A 19,443-nucleotide genomic window follows, 5' to 3' on the forward strand; every position below is an offset into this window, starting at 1 on the left:
AACAGTTCCCCTACTACTATCTCTCAGTCTAGATAAAGCCAGTGGGTGGTATGGGTTCTTTTATTCCTTATAGTATTATGCCAAAGAATCAACTTATTTTCATTGAAGATTATAAATAAATGAAGCTTGGTATAGCCATAATGATTTGAGTCAGTGTACCATTTTACCTATAAAATGCAAAATTCATCCTTGCAACCCTATTCACCAGGAGCCTTGAAGCGTTTTGTTTACTCCAAAGGACTTGTCAAGGAAGCATAATTTTTTGTTTTGCCTTCTTATTTAGTCAGTTTGGTCACATTTACTTAAAAAAACAAACTGAAAATCACACTCCTTTATATGTTGATATAACTGTTTGATTTTATAGAATCTGTCTGTTCCTTGTTTAACAGGTCTCTGTAAGCAAGCTTGCAAGTGTATTTTGTGTACATTTTATCTGAGGTGGAAATGAAAATTCTAAAGAGAAAATATTTTAAAAGATATTGTATTATGTTGCTTGTGTTGTAGAATAAAGATTCAAATGCATTAAAAATCTGGTACATGAAACAATTGTCTTTACTGAATAAATATATATAAATATCCTGTGTTTACAGAATTCTGTCAAAAGAATTAGGCCCCTTTTCATGGTATTTCATAAGTCTGAATGTAAAGGCCCATTTTAAATCTTATAACATGGAGATAGTCATTATTGACAGTTTGGTATATGCCTAAAAAACAAATTTGTAGAAATAATGTATCATTATTTCCTTTTTTAAGAAAAGGGCTTATTCTATGGTATCTTTTACTCATAAGAACTTATATCAAATTCCTACTGTCAGTAGATATTGATGTAGATCATTCATTTAAAAAATTAAAGTATTACCTTTTGTTCATAAACAACCAAAAATCCCTCAATTAATAAGAATATTCGTATTTAAAAGTAATATTTAAAAATACAGCCACTTTTAACTTCCTGATCTTACTAGATTATAGTTTTAAATACACCTATATCAAAATGTCACACCATACCCCATAAATATGTACAATTAATGTAATTAATGATGTCAATTAAAAAATTTTTTTTGCACAGTGGCTCATGCCTATAATCCCGTCACTTTGGGAGGCCGAGGCGGGCGGGTCACGAGGTCAGGAGATTGAGACCATCCTGGCTAACACAGTGAAACATCATCTCTACTAAAAAAATACAAAAAATTAGCCAGGTGTTGTGGCAGGCACCTGTAGTCCCAGCTAATTGGGAGGCTGAGGCAGGAGAATGGCATGAACCCGGGAGGTGGAGCTTGCAGTGAGCTGAGATCGCACCACTGCACTCCAGCCTGGGTGACAGAGTGAGACTCCATATCAAAAAAAAAAAAAAAAAAAAAAATTTAAGAAAGAAAACTTTTTTTAAAAACATTGTTTTGTAAGTCTATAATATATCAGCCTAGGTATCACCCTGCCCAAAATCATAGAAAACTGCTGTTTAGCCAAGCGTGGGATAAAAGACATTCAAAATGCTGTGGAAATTGAATTTTTGCTTATCAGCTTAAGTCATGATTCTATCATGCATACACACTAGGAGTCTCAGTTACACCACCAAGACTCAATCACTTCCATCATAAGGATGAAATAAAACTAAGATAGGCATCAACATACTTTGCATAAGAACATCACAAATACAGGGGCCAACCATGTTTATGGATGGAGAAAGCTGAGAGTGAAGCCTCAGCCAAAAAAGCAGAGTTCACATCCCACGCTTTGTCCCTTCTGGGAGTGGGAAACCTGGACAACACTTGACTACTTAGAGCTCAAGTGTCCTGCTCTGTAAAATGAAAATACACTCTTACCTCAAAGGGCTGTCTTAAGGTAATATGAAAGCTCAATCTTGCAGTGTTTTGCAAACATTAGTGCCTAATCAACAGTAAGTACTATGTGTAGGAGAATAGCTATTTATAAATACCATGCTGTTTTGCAAGTTAATTTACATTTGAGGATATGTACATATCCTTGATATTCATATTCATGAATGTTCTCCAACAGATAAAGCTTAACACTTTACACCAATCTAATATAAAGTTAGCTCAGGAGCAGAGCTCTTTAATCAAATATTTTGAAAATGAATTCTAGGTCCATGGCCAATTCTTCAGTTATTAATATCCAGCGATGAATATACTATGTGCACAAATCTATATGCATTTCTTTAAAACAGAGACATGATATATCAGGGGAAACCAGCCCCCGATAATTCAATGTTATTTCACATAGTTTCTTTTCTATTTCCCTAAGTGTCAACTGGTCTGAGAAATAAAGGGAAAGAGTACAAAAGAGAGAAATTTTAAAACTGGGTATCTGGGGGAGACATCACATGATGGCAGGTTCCCTGATGCCCCCTGAGCCGCAAAACCAGCAAGTTTTTATTAGTGATTTTCAAAAGGGGATGGAGTGTACGAATAGGGTGTGGGTCACAGAGATCACATGCTTCACAAGGTACACAAGGCAAATGGAGGCAGGGCGAGATCACAGGACTGGGGCAAAATTAAAATTGCTAATGAAGTTTCAGGCACACATTGTCATTGATAACATCTTATCAGGAGACAGGGTTTGAGAGCAGACAACCAGTCTAAACAAAATTTATTGGACAGGAATTTCCTCGTCCTAATAAGCCTGGGAGTGCTACGTGAGACTGGGGCTTATTTCATCCCTTATTTACAACTGTAAAAGACAGACATTCCCAAAGCAGCCATTTTAGAGACCTCCCCTTGGGAACGCATTCTCTTTCTCAGGGATGTTCCTTGCTGAGAAAAAGAATTCAGCAATATTTCTCCTATTTGCTTTTGAAGGAAGAGAAATATGGCTCTGTTCCACCTGGCTCTCAGGCAGCCAGACCTAATGGTTATCTCCCTTGTTCCCTGAACATCGCTGTTATCCTGTTCTTTTTTCAAGGTGCCCAGATTTCATATTGTTTAAACAATTTGTGCAGTTAATGCAATCATCACAGGGTCCTGAGGCGACATACATCCTCAGCTTATGAAGATGATGGGATTGAGAGATTAAAGACAGGCATAGGAAATCACAAGAGTATTGATTGGGGAAGTGATAAGTGTCCATGAAATCTTCACAGTTTATGTTCAGAGATTGCAGTAAAGATAGGCGTAAGAAATTATAAAAGTATTAATTTAGGGAACTAATAAATGTCCATGAAGTCTTCACAATTTATATTCATCTGCCATGGCTTCAGCCGGTCCCTCCATTTGGGGCCCCTGACTTCCCACAACAGTGATACACTTCAACTATTTGGCTTATGATCAAAACTTGTATTATAATGTAGCTTTGATGTATATTTCATATCATTCATTAGAAAAAATTCACTTTCCCGTACAACTTAAAGCTAGATTCAATATACAAGTGAAAATAAAATCAAAGCATAATGCAACATTGCGGTTTTCACATATTGACCAGCATTCCTCTTATCTCAAGCCTTTGAAGGAGCATGGTAAGCATCTCTTTGGTCTTCTCCTTGTTTCTTTTTATTTATAGATTCCTAGTTATAGCATGAAGCCTTTAGTGCCCCGAGTCTGCCTTGTTAACTTAATCTGCTTGCACAAAATATTGTGTTGTCAGAGAAACAAACTATCCAGTTTAATCTCATTCAAACTCAAAGATTATAAAGGCATAGTTAAATCACACAGGCATTTATAAGTAGATTGTAAATCACTTATTTTTTAAAAGCTAGATTATTTCTATTTGAACATGAAGAGATGAAATGCACAACAGTTTAGAGCTGAGAACTCAAATATTGAAATGGTATTCTCTTTGATATTGTTACCTAGTCTTCTTATATTGGCATATAAGGAAGCTACATTGAGCTATTGTTCTAACCAGTAGAAATGATGTAAGGAAGTAAAACAACATTCTCTAGCACTGTCTCTAGTAGAGAAAGAATTCAAAACAACATTCTCTAGTGGTGTCTCTAGCCAAGAATGATTTACCTTCAAGAAAATGAATGTTAGATGTTGTGAAGTAGAAGGCTCCATTTATAGCAACTTGAAAAACTGAGTATTGAAGCTAATTTACCTATTATAAAGGAAAGCTATGCTGCCTGTATTATAGATAAAAGTTTGACATTCCAAGGTGCATTTTAATCTGCTCCAATAATGGCCATGGACTATAAATATTTTACAGCTGTTTTAAAATGTAACAATGGGTTACAACAATAATATTCTTCTAAAGTCTAGAATAGATTTCTTTTTCAAGCAGAAGGAGAATATATTATTATAGACCTCTCAGGTCAAAACCATTTATAAATGGACATTTTGGAAAATTAACTGAGCATAGTTGATGTTTTATTCTAAGGACAATGAACTAAAGACACAGCCAGTTACACATTAGTATACTTTTGGACAGTTAAATTTCAGATTATTAAATTGGTAAATTTATTAGGTTGGTGCAGAAGTAACTGAGGTTTTTGCCATTACCCTTTTTTTTTTTTTTTTCTTTTGGAGACAGAGTCTTTCTCTGTCACCCAGGCTGGAGTACAATGGCACAATCTTGGCTCACTACAACCTCCACCTCCCAGGTTCAAGCAATTCGTCTGCCTCAGCCTCCCGAGTAGCTGGGATTACAGGCACCCACCACGACACTTGTACTTTTAGTAGAGACAGGGTTTCGCCATGTTGGTCGGACGGGTCTTGAACCTGACCTCAGGTGATCCACCCGCCTCGGCCTCCCAAAGTGCTGGGATTACAGGTGTGAGCCTCCACACCCGGCCAGCTTTGCCATTACTTTTAATGCAAAAACCACAATTATTTTTGCACCAACCTAATAGCTTTTATTCCTATGGAAACAACCAACCAACCAACCCTGTAAGCCTTTGGTGATTTTGGGGGGGATTAGAGCATGGCCTGGCATGAGATAGAAACAACTCCTCCTCTCCAGGTCTCTCTCTCAGCCCTCTGCTCTGCCTGGCCAGAAGCAGCAGCCTCCCTGTCCCTACACACTCAGCTGAGCACAGCATACATTGCGACCTGACCATGCTGCTCCTAGGCGTCAACCAGAAATAGATTGACATAATAACAGAGTTGTTTCAAAGGCTGCTCTTGAAAGGATGCACAGGATCCAGCAATTATCAGAACAACCTGGGTTGTGCCTTTCATAAAATTGTAGACTATCCAAAATTCAAAAATGGGCACAGATATGGATTTAAGGGACCAGATCCTTGATCCAAAAATTGTAGATGAATGCTAGCAGACCACCTTTCTTCAATATAAGTTTTTCCTCAAAAGCATTAAGTACCTCAAAAGCATTAAGGCTGAAAAGTATTCTTGAGATATTAATCTATTTTTTGTCTCTCAATATTTTCCCCCATTCCTTTCTCCCTAGTCAAGTAAATAGTTGGCTCAGGGGTTCATTATTTCAGAGGAGGGACATGATGCGATCGAATGCCAAAAATTGCTTGTGAGTCTCCAGCTCTTGTATTCTAAAAGCCTAAGCCCTTTACAGATATGTTAAGTCTGTGCTATCTTGGCAGAATAGAGAGGCACAGAACACTTTTTAGTTAGAAAAAAATAGATAAAATGAAAAGTTAATATGTCAAGTTGTGGGCTAAGATTTATACCTGCTTTTGTAGTGAATAATCTAAAAATCACTGTAAAACTTTATGTCTCGTTTTGTAAGGCAATTAGGATGGCAAAAAAACAAATCCACCCAGCTGCCCTTACAAACGCAAAGTTATTCCCTAAGGAAGTACCAACAGAGTTGGCAATCAACAAGACCTCCTAAGTTCAAAGCCAGTGGCTCTCGGCCTGAGAAAGCTAGCCATCTGCTCTCTTTGGGAACAAGGCTGCCTTATCCAGTCATCTTCTACTGGGGTCCCAAACTCTCTCCCCTTGAATATGTGAACCAGTTTAACAGACTAGAGTTTGATTCAACCCACTGGGCAGGGACCCATTTGGGGCAGATAACCAAATGTGTTCCCCCACCCCATTTTATAACCTCCATTCTGCTTATTTCTGGGTAGACACCCCATGTGCACTTCTGCTGGGGCTACAATAGCCCAACTTCATAGTTAGGTAATCAGCAAAAGAAACTTCCCACCCCATGTGGATTACAGCCAAATTCAGCCTTAGAAATTCAAATCGTTTCTCTATGTAATCTTAAGGAAAATGGCAGGACAATGTAACCAGCTTACTGCGTGACTCAACCCCTATCAAAACCATCCTTCCCCTCTACTGACAACAGCCTCCTCCCCCAGCTCACTTAGGTACCTGAACTAGCTCAGCCACCTTAGACAATCTCAAATTCTAATGTCCCTAAGAATCAAACATTGTTCAATGTTGAACTTGCCAGTGTCCAGGCCTTGGATACCTGCAAGTGTTCTTGCAGAACTTCTGATCCATTGAGATAGTAAGAATGTGGACGTGAGGGCTTGTTTTGATTCCTTATACTCTGATGCTCCATTTAGAGAGGAAATCAGTTAGTATGGTGCAGGGCTCAGGAATCTGCATTTTGGCAAGGTTTCAAAATGCAGAAATAGGTGGAGGTTGTTCAAGCATTCTATTCCCCAGGTAGCTTCACTTTAGAACAGAAGTTTGTAACTTGGAGTAGGCAAAGAATTAAGGGATCTCGGTAATCAAAGCACTTTGGGAGGCCAAGGCAGGTGGATCACCTGGGGTCAGGAGTTTGAGACCAGCCTGACCAATATGGTGAAATCTCATCTCTACTAAAAACACAAAAATTAGCCCAGCATAGTGGTGCATGCCTGTAATCCCAGCTACTTGGGAGGCTGAGGCAGGAGGATTGATTGAACCCAGGAGGCGGAGGTTGTAGTGAGCTGAAATCATGCCACTCAGCCTGGGTGACAGAACGAGACTCTGCCTCAAAAAAATAAAAAATAAAAAAATGAATGAATGAAAGAAAGAAAGAAAGAAAGAAAGAAAGAAAGAAAGAAAGAAAGAAAGAAAGAAAGAAAAATTAAGGGATCCACAAACAAGAAAGGGAAAAAATTATAGCTCTATTTTCACTGACACATAACTGAAATTTAACATGCCCTTTAGTTTGGAATGCATGCAACTAATCACAGCAATGTTGGCAGGACCTGTAGCTTGTTACCCAGAAAAGTCCCTCCCTGTTGCAGATCTCTAAAAATTCCCAGACTTGGAACACATGGTGGTTGTTACTAGAAACCACTACTAGATCTTGTTATTTAATGTATTCATGGGGAAGAATATATATTATTCTATCACAAGTTAAGGATTTTGCTAAGTACATTAGCTTCCTTTATAACCAATTGTATTTTATCTTAAGCATTTAGAAACATTATTTAGAAAAGAAATTCTATAGACCTCCCCAGACTGCAAAGTCCATGGTACAATTGTCAGTTAAAGAAACTCTGTCCTAGAGTTACCATAAGGAAGGGGATGGCTGTCAATCTGGGACAAACTCATCAGATTATATTTGGAACAAGTACACTTTTCTCTCGAGTCACCTTATGGTCTGTTAGGATCACCTGGGAATTAGGAGCCATAACTCCCTGTCCTAGATCAACACAGTGTGTTCGTGAGCAAATTACTTCTCAAGTCTCATTCCCTTATCTGCCATGTGACAGGGCTGGTGAAGTGATTGCCAAGGTCCCTTAAAACGTACCATTCCCTTTCCCTGACCAGAGTTCTGACAGCAAAGTGGCTCCACTAAGCTCACACGAAGGCTCCTGCTTTAGAGGCATTCAAAAGAGGGGCAATACATAGATTTTCTCCTACTCAGAAGAAATGTCTCCCGGTTATAGAGTAAAGCTTACTAAAAAGGCAGCTCTGTATGTATTCATGCAGTTCACTCACTTAAAATTCCAGTTTGGTTGGGTTTTTAAAGCATTGTCAAAACAAAATAATAATAATAGAATGGCCTAAAATTTCCCCTCATCCCCATTTTTTAAAAATGAAAAAAAAAATCAGTGTTTTAATGTCAGGATTGATCTCTTAACATTTTTTTAAAAAATGACTTGTTTCATGTAAATTTTAAAAATTGCTTCAAATTAGGAATATCTCAAAAATAAAAATATACCTAACAGTATTTAAAGATGAGATGGATAAATTATTAGTCAAATATATTAAGTTTCTATCCAGATTTAGGCCCCTGTTAATGAATATAGCAACCCTTTAGATGCCTGGAACCAGTCTGACTGCTAATTACTAAGCTAATGTTTATTCTAAAATATTCAATAACTAATATTAGAAATGATTTTACCAAATAACTCTAATATGCAAATGGTCAAACTCATTTATCATCATTATCTTATATTATTAGCCATCAGATTATGAAATAAATCTAGAAAAATTTTACATATGACACCAACAGGTAAACTGATATTAACTAATAATTATTTCTTCATTATCTTCATTTTAATGATACATTTTTAAACCACTGAAGCAATCATTTCCTTAAGAAAAGTGAGACTGGGTAGACCACTTTCAAAAGGAACAGGGGTCTCTGCTACTCAGTGTTTACTCTGTCATAGAAAGATGGCCGGGCATGGTGGCTCACACCTGTAATCCCAGCACTTTGGGAGGCCGAAGTGGGCAGATCATTTGAGGTCAGGAGTTCTGGATCAGCCTGGCCAACAGTCTCTACTAAAAATACAAAAATTAGCTGGGCTTGGTGGCATGTGCCTCCAGCTACTATGGAGGCTGAGGCAGGAGAATCACCTGAACCCAGGAGGTGGAGGTTGCAGTGAGCCGAAATGGCACCACTGCACTCCAGCCTGGGCAACAGAGTGAGATCCGAAGAAAAGAGAAGAAAAAAGAAAAGAAAAGAAAAGAGAAGAGAAAACAAGACAAGACCTTATGCTCATATTTCCTCTCTGAATGGAGTATCAGATTATAAGGAATCAAAACAAGCCCCCAAGTCCACATTCTCACTATCTCAATACTCAGAACTATGTTGGACAATTTATTTTAAATATGTCCCTTTATTCTCACCAACAGTCTGCAAGGTAAGTTTTCCAGACCACATTTTACAGATGGAGAGAGTAATGGCTCAGAGAAGTGAACAGAAATAACTGATGGTCACATGGCTGGAAATTGGCAGAGCCAGAATTCAAACCCAGTTCAGCCTGACTGCAAAGCCACACGTGAAGCACTAGGACATGATAGCTTGAGGTAACAATGAAAGTGAAATTAACAGCCAGGCTGGAGTCTTTCCCAGTGCACCATCTCTAACCTTAATTGAGTGAACATCACCCACAAACTTAAATTCAGACATTTTTTTCTTAATCAGTCCTCACAAAATAATTGTATATACTAGTCCTCACCGTGAGAAGCTGAGTCTGGTCTCACAACCATAGAAAACCATAGAAAATAAATTCATATTCTATAGGAATAAGCAACACACAAGACAACTGATGATCATATTCAACCTGACAATTTAGCATTTACCAAATGATAACTTGAGAGCATTAATACTTGAGGCAAAAGTCAAGGTCATTTTGAGTAGTCACAATTTTTAGAACTTCTCATGTTATTCCTGCATTATGCTATGCTGCTGAGAAGCAATGGTTTCAGGCCAAATTATCTCAGCTTCCTTTAGAAATGCCTGCACTAAATTAAAATTTAATGTTACAGCTCAGCTTTCAAAAAGGGTCAATATAAAAAATCACCGAATTTGACTTCCATAATCCATATTAACAGTAGGTGCCCATTACATCACTTGATTTCTTATATAAGGAAATATGAGACTATTTTTCAAGAATTCAAAGCCCAGGGCTTTGATAACAACTATTTGATCTTGTAAATAGATACTAACTTTAAAAGGGAGGGAGGGGGAGATAACCTGTTTGTTTTTGTATTTGTATTTTGCCTTCGCTGCCAGTAAACTCAGAGCCAAATTTAGTTTCCAGTAAAGCAGAGTGTTTAGGAACAAGGGAAAAATGAAACACATGCCCCTTGCAACTTATTGCACCTCACTGTGTTCCTCTTCCGAAGAATTAGACAAGGTGGTTTCAAGTCATTTTCTCTCATGACAAGGAAAACGTCCTGAGATCCCAAGGCTGCCCAGCTAGGAAACGGTCTGAACTCAAGCCCAGGTCTGAACCAAAATTCAACTTTTCCAAACATGTTGAAAAAATTATTTCATCCTAACTCCCTGGTAGCACCCATTTGGTTATTAGACTCGTATTGTTTTTACTTATAAACGACCATAAAGCCTTTTTGTAAGTAACACATAAATCACATGTAATTAAAATAGTCCCTTCGGCCGGGCGCGGTGGCTCACGCCTGTAATCCCAGCACTTTGGGAGGCCGAGGCGGGCGGATCACAAGGTCAGGAGATCGAGACCATGGTGAAACCCCGTCTCTACTAAAAAATATAAAAAAAAATTAGCCGGGCGCAGTGGCGGGCGCCTGTAGTCCCAGCTACTGGGGAGGCTGAGGTAGGAGAATGGCGTGAACCCGGGAGGCGGAGCTTGCAGTGAGCCGAGATTGCGCCACTGCACTCCAGCCTGGGCGACAGAGCGAGACTCCGTCTCAAAAAAAAAAAAAAAAAAAAAAAAAAGTCCCTTCAAGAGAAATGTTGTTTAGCAAACTCCAAAATGTAAGTAGCATACATTGCCCACAAATACTCCTAACAATACAAGGGCCGCACCAGATACCCCAGGGTTTCAGGTCCATTCCACTCAAACGGTTCAGAGGCAAAAATTGGTGGCATGACCCAGAGTGTCTGAAGCAGGTGTCCCTCAATCCCACATGAATCCCTCAGTACCCGTGGGAAGAGGAGAGGATATAAGGCGACCAGTCCCTCTTTAGAATACACCCTTATCTAAAGAGTTGAGACTAAGAAGAGGCTTGTGACTCAAGAGTTCCCAGAGTTAATTTCTGTTAAGTGTACCAATTCTCCTTTAATAATAGACACAGCATTTCCTACTATCACACTAGTTAATAGTTAACATCAAGCACTTAGTAAGTATAAAACATTTTGCAAGAATTATTTCATATAACCTTCAGAACAGTTTTGAACTGGACATTATCCCTATTTTACAGAGGGAGAACCTCAGGTTGAAAGAAATCACCTAATTTACCCCAAATCATTCATGTTTAGATGGCAGAAGTAGAATCCAAACCAAATCATCTGACTGTAGAACCTGTGTCTTTGTCTAATAACCTATAGGTCTGTCTATAAACCCATCAGAACAAAATCACCTTAAAAACTATAAAGCTTGTTAAACAACTGCACTCAAGTAGCTTCTATGTTTAATTTTTTAACGTTTATATTTGGTAGAACATACTAATCAAAAATTTAGTTCTCATAATGGCACTAGACAGTCTAAATATTTATCAGAGGCCGGGCTTGGTGACTCACGCCTGTTATCCCAGCACTTTGGGAGGCAGAGGCGGGCAGATTACTAGGTCAGGAGTTTGAGACCAGCCTGGCCAACATAGTGAAACCCCGTCTCTATTAAAACTACAAAACAAAAACAAACAAACAAAAAATATCTGAGTGTGGTGGTGGGTGCCTGTAATCCTAGCTACTTGGGAGGCTGAGGCAGGAGAATCATTTGAACCCGGGAGGGGGAGGTTGCAGTGAGCCGAGGACACGCCATTGCACTCCAGCCTGGGCAACAGGGTGAGACTCCGTCTCAAAATAAATAAATACATACATACCAGAATAGCAGCAAATTTGAGTTTTCTATTAAAGTCTATTTTATGCATAGATTCAAAACCTAATAAATGGGACTCGAGTTATCCTCTAGAGTTGTGATGTATAAGTGCTCTGTTATCCATAAATTCCTGACCCCGGCAATTTTTTCTTAGATAACTCCTTCCACTCCCTCAGCTTGAAAACCAGTTTTTCCTTGATGATGCCACCTTGTCTTAAAATTTTCCGGGAGTCAGGTCAGAAGAAACACAGAAAGTCTCCAGGCTCCCACCATGTTCCCAGACCATGGTTCTGACTCTTCTACATAATCAACCCTCTCCTTAGAAACTTGCCCCACTTTGATCTCCAGGTTGAGGTCATCTTTCTCTTCCCTCATTTAATGTGTATCCCACTTTCTGCCCCAAGTAAGCAGCAACTAGGTTGTGCTCTAATCCTCAGGGTTTAGTCCAAGACAGTTAGAAGAATCCAGAAAACATCTTCCAAGATTGTGGTTCAGTACAAGTCACGCTGACAGACAACCCAGCTGTGCAATCTTTCCACCTGAACGCAATCCATGGACAAATATGGCCCCCAAGCTGGGTTAGGCATACGGAGCATACATTTTAATGTGTGGCTGAGCACAGTGGCTCACGCCTGTAATCCCAGCACTTTGGGAAGCTGAGGCAGGTAGATCACTTGAGCCCAGGAGTTCAACATCAGCCTGAGCAACATGGTGAAAGTTCATCTCTACAAAAAATCAGCTGGGCAAGGTACTTCATGCCTGTGGTCCCAGCTACTCAGGAGGCTGCGGTGGGAGGATTGCTTTAGCCTGGGAGATGGAGGTTACAGTGAGCCAAGATCATTCCACTGTACTCCAGGCTGGGCAACAAAGCAATACTTTGTCTCAAAAATTTTTTTTGAATTGCATGTAAAAAATATCTTAAACTCTAAAGGGGAAAATTACATTACCACCAATTATCAAATTTTTACTAAACAGAACACACATCTCAGTCTGAAATCTCCACACTTGGGTTCATTCCTGCACTTCAGGATTTTCACCAGAATTAAGGATATCTTCTAAAACAAAGGCAGGCACTATCCTAAAAAGCAGAAACTACTCACCACCCCTAAAACTGCAGCTTTCCAACTGCTAAACTTTTAAAATCCATATTCATATCCAAATTCATAGTCATTATTATGAATAATGCTGCTATAAACATTTGTATACATGCTTTCATTTCTCTTGTATAGATACCAGGAATGGAATTGCTGGGTCATGTGGTGTTTATTTCTTCTTGACTGATCTTTAGTAGTTATTTAGCTATTTCATTTAAGTTGTCAAACTTACTGGCCTATAGCTATTCATCATATCTCATTAGTCTTTAAATATCTGTAGTAATGCTCCTCTGTCATTCCTGAAGTTGGCAATTTTTGTCTTCTGTTTCTTGATCAGTGTGTTTAAATGTTAATTGTATTGATTGCTTTCAAGTAACCAGCTTTTAATTTCATCAATTTTCTTCATTGTCTTGTGCATCTTTATCTACTGCTACTCTCTTTATCATTTCCATCATACTGCTTACTCTGTTTAATTCACTCCTTTTTCAAGTTTCTTAAATGACACTCAGGACAAAATACTTTTTAATTTTTCCTGTGATTTCTTCTTTAATTCTTTATGTTACTGAAGAGTGTGGTGTCATTTTCCAAGTATTTGAAGATTTTCCAGATACCTTTCTGTTGATTTCCCATTTAAATTCCAGAGAACATGATTTCAAACCTTTTAAATGTATTGAGGCTTTTATAGCCCGTAATATAGTTCGTCTTGTTGAATGTTCCATGCATATCTGAAATGAATGAGTATTCTACTGTTATCGGATGGAGTGTCCTATAAACATTGACTAGGTCAATTACGCTGGGAGGAAATCTTGCAATCTCCAACTGTAATTGTGAGTTAGTCTATTTCTTCTTTTAGTTTCTTCTGCTTCATACATTGAAGCTATTATTATGTATATATTTAGTACTGTTATGTCATCTCAACAAACTGACTGCTTTATTACTATGTATTTTTAAATACCAGCTAATATCTGTGTGCTGATATCTATTTGTCTGATACTTACATATTTCTTATATTTTATTTTTCATTTTATTAATATTTTTTATTTTATTATTATTATTATTATACTTTAAGTTCTAGGGTACATGTGCATAACGTGCAGGTTTGTTACATATGTATACTTGTGCCATGTTGGTGTGCTGCACCCATCAACTCATCAGCACCCATCAACTCGTCACTTACATCAGGTATAACTCCCAATGCCATCCCTCCCCCCTCCCCCCTCCCCATGATAGGCCCCAGTGTGTGATGTTCCCCTTTCCGAGTCCAAGTGATCTCATTGTTCAGTTCCCACCTATGAGTGAGAACATGCGGTGTTTGGTTTTCTGTTCTTGCGATAGTTTGCTGAGAATGATGGCTTCCAGCTGCATCCATGTCCCTACAAAGGACACAAACTCACCCTTTTTTATGGCTGCATAGTATTCCATGGTGTATATGTGCCACATTTTCTTAATCCAGTCTGTCACCGATGGACATTTGGATTGATTCCAAGTCTTTGCTGTTGTGACAGAGTCTCACTCTATCGCCAGACCGGAGTGCTATGGCACAATCTCAGCTCACTGCAACTTCCAACTCCCTGGTTCAAGCGATTCTCCTGCCTGAGCCTCCCAAGTAGCTGGGATTACAGGCACCTGCCACTACACCCAGCTAATTTTTTTTATTTTTAGTAAAGACAGGGTTTCACCATGTTGGCCAGGATGGTCTCGATCTCCTGACCTTATGATCTGCCCACCTTGGCCTCCCAAAGTGCTGGGATTACACGTATGAGCCACCATGCCCAGCTATCTGATTCTAATATTAATTATATTAATCATTTGCTTAATGATTGCATGGTATACTTTTTCTATTCTTTTTCATTGAAACTAATTAGATTTTTATATTAATATTTAAAGTTGAGTTTTTGGAGATGGTTTACCATTGGGTCCAATTAACTGGGCAAAGACAGAAGGCTGGGGAGGAGTTGCTCTAAGAGGAGACTGAGAAACAACTACCAGTTAGACTGCAGGAGAATAGAATCAGGGTACTACCAAAGTCAAGTGAATACTTCTAGAAGAGAACATTCAGCAGGGACCAATGATACAGGAACATCAAGTAAGATGAAGACTGGAACTAGTCCACAGTCCATGTGAAGATCGTGATGATTTTCATCAGACCAATTTCAGGGCAAGGGTGAGCACAGAAGTCAAAATATGGAGAGAAGAGCAATTGAGAGAAGGGAAGGCAGGAATAATGACAATTTTTAAATTGTGGGGGTATAGGTGACAAGAAAGAAACACACAAAAGGAATGAGGGCCAAGAAAAAGGGTCAAAACTCCTGCTTTGTTTATTTCAAGATGGGAGATCATCTCTAAAGTGTATAGGCTGAGGGGAAAATACTGGAAAGAGAGTGTTGCTATCCCCTAGGGCAGGAGAGTAGGAGACGGATGTGGCATCCTGTGGTGTTTGAGAAGGGGACAGGATGAGGATCATGGGGTGGAAGTGTTGGAAACACGTGCATGTCGGGGAAAGGGAACAGGATCCCAGGAGGGAGGGGACTAGGTTGGGTCATAGGTTAGGGGGATGTGGATGAGTAGAATTTGCTTTGGACAGAAAGGACAGCTCTTCCTCAGTACAACTCCCACAATGATGGATGAGAAAAGATGAGGAAAGTTGACAAAAGTGAGCAGAGAACACAGTTGTTGCTTAATAGCTGTTTCATAGGGAAAAATTAATTCTAAGAGAAAAGAGAGATTGGAAGGGGATTTAAAGAGAGTGGTGAATGTTTGAAAGAAATGATTATATAGTCATTCCAAAAGATCATTCCTCACAGCCCTATTTGATTTGGATGCCCTCTTTAAGATTCCAGGGGCTCTTTGAGCATACAACTGCCCAAACACTCATATTGACTTTTTTTTTCTTTCCAACTTTTTAGGTTCAGGGGTACATGAGCTGGTTTGTTACATGGGTAAATTACACGTCACTGGGGTTTGGTGTACAGATTGTTTTGCCACTCAGGTAATAAGCATGGGAACCAATAGGTAGATTTTTCAATCCTCACTCTCCCCCTACCCTCCACCCTCAAGTAGGCCCAAGTGTCTGTTGTTCCCTTGTGTCCATATGTACTCAATGTTTAGCTCCCACTTATAAGTGAGAACATGCGGTGTTGGGTTTTCTGTTCCTTCATTGAGTCTAATTTCCAACTTTACTTAGGATCATGACCTCCAGCTCCCTCTATGCTGCTGCAAAGGACATGACCTCATTCTTTTTTATGACTGCATAGTATTCCGTCATGCATATATACCACATTTTCTTTATCCAGTCCATCATTGATGAGCACTTACATTGATTCCCTGTCTTTGTTCTTGTGAATAGGCTTCATGCTGACTTCTAACCATCAGTTTACTTGTCTGTTCCCCACATGATTACAAGCTTCTTTGGTCAGGGACTGTTTTGTAGGTGCACATCATATGCCTAGAACTTAATAGATACCCAATAAAAATGTTTGCCTAATAAACAATAGAAAAATACTGCCAAGTAGTAGAGGCTCTATACCACTTGCTTGGTGGTTAATTCAGAATTTGAGGCTCCTAACTTAAGATTCCACAATCCAAGAAACTTTCAAACTCCAGTATTTTATAATTCAGTGAATGAGGGGTAAAGGGTCCTCAAATTTTAATTCATCACTGACTGCTCATGACTTTACAATAATAACAAATATCTACTTGCAGAGAGAACTACCAGCAGGAGCCTTAAAGACACCTGTAAAGTATAAACAAACTAAATAAAGGCAAGAAAGAGAAATATAAATTCAGCAACATTTTGAGTTATAAATACTGCCTTTTTTTTTTTTTTTTTAGAGAATGGGGCTTAAAATGGGAGTGTGGATTAAAGTTGGCATTTTAAATCCAATGTCCCTAAATTAAATTACCAGCATACCAATTGTATGTCAAAGAACAGGACTCTTAAATAATGCACATTTCAATTCAAAGGCTTTCATCCAGATAAATTGGGCCATGAACTTACTATTAATGCCTTGCTCATCTGTATTTCAACAGCAAGCCCTAGAGTATACAAATACATTTCTTTTTTTTTTTTTTTAATTTCTTTTTTTGAGACAGAGTCTCACTCTGTCACCCAGGCTGTAGTGCAGTGGCACAATCTTGGCTCACTGCAACTTCTGCCTCTGGGTCCAAGCGATTATCCTGCCTCAGCCTCCTGAGTATCTGGGATTACAGGCGCCTGCCACCATACCCAGCTAATTTTTTGTATTTATAGTAGAAACAGAGTTTCACCATGTTGCTCAGGCTAGTTTCGAACTCCTGAGCTCAGGCAATCTGCCTGCCTTGGCCTCCCAAAGTGCTGAGGTTACAGGCATGAGCTACCACACCCAGTCTACAAATACATTTCTAAATCACCTCAACTAAATACTAGGAACACATACAGCATATACTGTACCTCTAACTAAGCAAAATAACTATCCATTTTACTTTTGATATCACTCTCACTGCCCTCACTCCAAACTCCAATACATATTTTAACAACAATCTATAAATCTGCCCCAAGACAGTCAGTTCTTAGAAACACACATGACTAATGGCAGGACACATCACATGTAGGAACACTTTTGCCAGGGAAGAAATGGATCCTCCACTTACGGAAATGTTCAGTGGTAGAAAGCACCCTGGAATTATAATGCAAAGGATTTTGCTCTAACTCTAACACCTACTCTTTGTGACAGTCACAGAGCTTCAGTTTCCTCACCTTTAAAATGAAGGGGTTGAACTAGAACAGCATTCCTCAAGGACTGTTCATTGAAAAAGTAGATCTAAAAATCTGTCCTAAAAAGGAAAACTAAAAAGGCTCCATGGTGAAAGAAGATGAAGAAATGCTCTGTACTATAGCAAGGCACAGCAGGATCCAGGGGCTCCTCTATTCACAATGGAGCTACATCCCAATAAACCCATCATGAGTTGAGCAGATCATATGCCAAAAACACATTTAATACATCCACTTTTTTTTTTTTTTTGGACAGAGTCTCACTCTGTCACCCAGGCTGGCATGCAGTGACACAGTCATGGCTCACTTTAACCTCAAATTCCCAGTCTCAGGTGATTGTTCTGCCTTCCCTTATCAAGTAGCTGGGACTGCAGGCGTGTGCCACACCCATCTAATTTTTTTTTTTTTTTTTAATTTTTAGTAAAGACGAGGTCTCATTTTATTAACCAGGCTAGTCTTGAACTCCTGGCCTCAAGCAATCCTCCCATCTCAGCCTCCTACAGTGCTAGGATTACAAGTGTGAGCCACCATGCCCAGCCCACCTAACCTATCGAACATCATAGCTTAGCCCTCGCCTACCTTAATCACGCTCAGAACACTTACATTAGCCTACAGTTAGGCAAAATCATTTAACACAAAGCCTATTTGACAATAAAGTATTGGCTATCTCATGTAATGTATTGAATAAATTATTTTATATTGCCATATGTGTATCACTTCAGCATCTTCACAAAGTTGGAACATTATAGGCCAGACCGTCATAAGTCAGAGACGATTTGTACCTGAGAATCTGATAGATCCTTCAATGAAGAAAATTTTCTGGCTATGACCTGGGATTTCCTATAGTTATTTGACCACATAATCTTTGTCTCCCCTTACCTTTATTAAAATCTTAAAGTACTAGCAACATGTGAGATACCTTTGGAGAAACCACTACCTAAATAGGCACTAGTATTTTAAGCTGTTTGTAGTCCTTGATAAGTGAGTCAATAGGAAGCTAAAATATCCAAGTAAATAAAAGAGACATTAATGGTAGAAAATTAATCATATGACAATATGGTGAACTAGAAAGCGAATGGTCCTTCCATTAGAACATAGCTAGATCCTGGATATATTGCAACAATATTTTTAATACTTTGTTGAGCACACGAGAGAGTAGAGGACTCTCCAGGCAGGGTGAGGCAAAACAGGGTAAAACCAAACAGAGAGCAATAATGCAGAGTTGCCCCTGTCACCATGGAATTGGAAGATGGAACTTGAAGTGTCTGACATGTTGAATCTGCAAATCCCATTTTTAATCTTAAATTCTCAAAAGTGTGGCAGAAGTGGTCCCAGGCTGGTGGTTGCCCCAATAGTACTAAATGCAAATCATCCCTAAAAGAAGAATCTTCAATCTAGTCTCTTCAGATTTCTACAGATCAGGTTCAACAAAATATGAAATCTCAGTTTAAAAAGTTACCAAGGACACAGGGAAAAAACTATTCTCACTGTCCTGAGAGAGAGAAAACAAAAATAAACAGACTTTGAGTCTAAAGGACTGACATATTTAAATTATCATATAAAGAATACAAAATGAAGTTATTTGCAGTAAAGAAAGGAATAACAATAAAGAAATGAATAATAAATCAAAAATTAGGATTGTAGGACTAACAGACTATTAAAAAAATTACCAACCACTTTGGGGGGGGGGTAATCCTTTTTGAGGGGAATAAATCAAGATGCAAAATATCATTATTAAAGTTTAAAACTCAAGGATGGATGTGTTTTACAGCTGATTAGAGTCAACAAAGGAGAGAATTACTAGCCAGCCCATAGATGCAGAATGCAGAGTGAAAGGGATGGAACATGGAAAGAGAAGAGACATGGAGGACAGAATGAGAAGGTCTAAAATATATTTAATAAGAGTCCCAAAATACAGAGAAAAAAAGGCAAAATTTCATAGGATAGTAACTCCAAATTTTCCAAAAGCTTTTGAAGAACACTGT

Source organism: Chlorocebus sabaeus, chromosome 13 (genome assembly GCF_047675955.1).
Source record: "Chlorocebus sabaeus isolate Y175 chromosome 13, mChlSab1.0.hap1, whole genome shotgun sequence".
In the NCBI taxonomy this organism is placed as follows: domain Eukaryota; kingdom Metazoa; phylum Chordata; class Mammalia; order Primates; family Cercopithecidae; genus Chlorocebus; species Chlorocebus sabaeus.